The following is a 3,516-nucleotide window of genomic DNA, read 5'->3' as shown; positions in this document are numbered from 1 at the left end:
CCCACTTGGTTTCAATCACATTATGATCCTTAGGCCTCCCAACTAATTCCCATACTTGGTTTCTTGTAAAGTTGTTTAGCTCTTCATGCATAGCATTGACCAATCAACATCCTTCAAAGCTTCATCTATCTTCTTAGGTTCAATGGATGACACAAATGAGAAATGCTCATAAAATGAAGCCAATCTTGATCTAGTTTGCACACCTCTTGAAATATCACCAATGATAGTGTCTAAGGGATGATCTCTTGCAACATTAGTTGGTTGAAGCACTTGCACTTGATTGCTTATATTTGAAAGATCACTTGGTTGAGATGATGAACTAGCCACTTGTTGTTGATCTTGCACTTTGTCATCACTAGTTCTTGCTTGAACTTGATCATGAGAACCACTAGCTTGCACATTTGAGTTAGAGAGCACTTGATTCTTATCATCTTCAACATCAATCACCTCTCTAGGCCTTATACCACCAATGTCCATGTTCTTCATTGCATTGACCAATTGAGGGCCTCTTACATCATCTAGATTCTCATCTTCCTCTTGGGAACCATTTGTTTCATCAAACTCCACATCATAAACCTCCTCAAGAGTACCACTAGCCAAATTCCAAACTCTATAAGCCTTGCTAGTAGTGGAGTAACCAAGCAAGAAACCTTCATCACATTTCCTTTCAAACTTGCTCAATCTAGTGCCTTTCTTCAATATGTAGCATTTACAACCAAAAACCTAAAAGTATGCTATGTTGGGCTTTCTTCCATTCAAAAGCTCATAAGGTGTCTTCTCCATCATGGGGTGACAATAGAGTCAGTTGCTATAATAGCAAGCCATGTTGATTGCTTTGGCCCAAAATGAATGACTCATATTGTACTCACTCAACATTGATCTTGCCATGTCAATCAAAGTTCTATTCTTCCTTTCAACTAGGTCATTTGATTGTGAAGTGTACTTGGCTGAGAATTGATGTCTAATTCCAAATTTATCACACAACTCATCAATTCTAGTGTTCTTGAATTCACTACCATTGTCACTTCTAACTTTTTTATGGTTGTTTTAAACTCATTGTGAATGCCCTTGACAAATGATTTGAATGTTGCAAACATATCATTCTTGTCAACAAGAAAGAATACCCATGTGTATCTAGTGAAATTATCCACAATCACAAATCCATATTTATTTTCACCAATGCTTGTGTATGTGGTTGGTCCAAATAAGTCCATGTGCATCAACTCAAATGCCTTAGATGTGCTCATCATACTCTTCTTAGGATGTGTGTTACCAACTTATTTTCCAGCTTGACATGCACTACATAGCTTATCCTTCTCAAATGTGACATCTTTCAAGCCTCTAACTAAGTCATGCTTCATCAACTTGTTCAATTGTTTCATTCCAACATGACCAAGCCTTCTATGCCATAACCAACCCATGCTAGACTTAGTGATCAAACATGTTGTCAATTGAGCTTCTCTAGCATTGAAATCAACCAAGTATAGATTTTTATATCTAAATACTTTGAATATCAAGTTAGAGCCATCTACACTTATAATCTCTACATCATCCACACCAAATATGCACTTGAAACCAAGATCACACAATTGAGCTACCGACAAAAGGTTGAAGTTCAAGCTCTCTACTAGTAGCACATTGGAAATGTTCAAGTCATTGGATATTGCAATCTTACCAAGCCCTTTGACCTTTCCTTTGCCATTGTCACCAAATATGATACTATCAATCCCATTGCTCTTGTTTTCATTGATTGAATTAAACATTTTTGGATCACCGGTCATGTGTTGTGTGTACCCACTATCAAGCACCCCATGTCTTCCTTCAGCTTTATAATTGACCTACAAAAGAAGATCAATTCTTTTTTAGGTACCCAAACTTGCTTGGGTCCTTAAAGGTTAGTTACCAAAGTCTTTGGTACCCAAATAGCCTTCTTCTTTGGTCCCACAATTGGTGTACCAATGAATTTAGCCTTCACACCATTGGCACCCTTAACAAGCATGTAACAAGAATCAAATTTAATTGAGGATACATTAGGTAGCTTGTTCTTGTTAGTCTTGCAATATTGCTCTATATGCCCAACTTGCTTGCATCTATTACAAAACTGACCATTGCCCTTCACAAAGTTAACTTTGGGAGTGACAAAGGCCGCCTTGCCTTTCTTGGGGGTATAGCCTAATCCCTCTTTATTGAGAGAAAACCTTTGGCTACCCAAGCACTTTAGCAAGCGGGCATCTTCACCATAGGCATTGCCTAGGGCACGAGTGAGCTCATTCACCTCCTTCTTGAGGGTCTTATTTTCCACCATTAATGAGGCATCACAAGTGAGACCATGACTCAAAGGTGAAGTAGAAGTAGTAGTGCTACAAGAAGTGTTAGTGGGAGCAACTATAATGGGCTTATAAAAAAATTTATTAATAAGATCACATGTTAGTCCCACATCACATGATACAATCACTTGCTCCTTCTTGGCTTCCTCTTTGACTTGCTTGATGAGAGAGGAGTGAGGTTTCTCAAGCTTAGAGTGAGCTTTGCCAAGCTTCTCATGGGCTTCCATTAGCCTCTGATGAGTGGCATTGAGCTCATCAAGGGATTGCTCAAGAAATTTGACTTTCTTGTTTAATTCCTTGCACTCCTTTCTCTTTATCTCAAAGCAAGTATGCACTTGCTCACACATGTCCGTGAGCTCCTCCTTAGAGTACTCCTCATTATCATCATCACTCCTACAAGCATCACTTTCACATTCATCATCATCACTCACATCATATTTTACCTTGGTAGGTTTTGCCATAAGGCATGTCAAAGGAGTGTCGAAGATGGAGGTCTTGTTGTTGATGGCGATGCTTGCTAGTGCTTTCTTGATAGATTTCTTGCCATCATCACTAAAGTCATCGCTATCTGATGACCCTTCACTATCCCAAGTGACCACATAGCCTCCACCCTTCTTCTTCTTTTGGAAGGTCATTCTCTTCTCCTTCTCCTTCTTTTCTTTCTTATCCTTCTTGTGCTTCTTCTCATCCTCATCATTGTCACTATTGTAGGGACAATTTGCTACAACATGATCGAGACTCTTGCAATTATAGCATCTTCTCACATATTCTTTGCTTTTGGTGTGATCTCTTCTCTTTCTTGCACCATAGCCCTTCTTCTTCATGAATTTTCCCATCTTACGTTCAAAGAGGGCCATAGTTTCATCATCAATATCAATAAGATCATCATCATCACTTGATTCTTTCTTGGACTTGCCCTTGTTCTTGGATGATGATGAGCTAGCCTTGAATGCTATACTCTTCTTCTTCTTTTCTTCTTCTTCCTTCTTGTCATCCTTGTCATCCCCCTCCCTTTCCACATGGTATGTCTCTTGGGTCATGACATCACCTAGTACTTGGTTAGAGGTAATCTCCTTCAATCCTCCTCTTATGATAAGCAATCTCAACATCTCAAATCTTGGAGGTAAGCACATCAAGAACTGATGAGAGACATCATCATCCTTGATCTTCTCTCCCAAGGCCTTCAAGT

Source organism: Miscanthus floridulus, chromosome 1, assembly GCF_019320115.1.
Source record: "Miscanthus floridulus cultivar M001 chromosome 1, ASM1932011v1, whole genome shotgun sequence".
Lineage (NCBI taxonomy): Eukaryota > Viridiplantae > Streptophyta > Magnoliopsida > Poales > Poaceae > Miscanthus > Miscanthus floridulus.
This window is presented reverse-complemented; position numbering follows the sequence as displayed.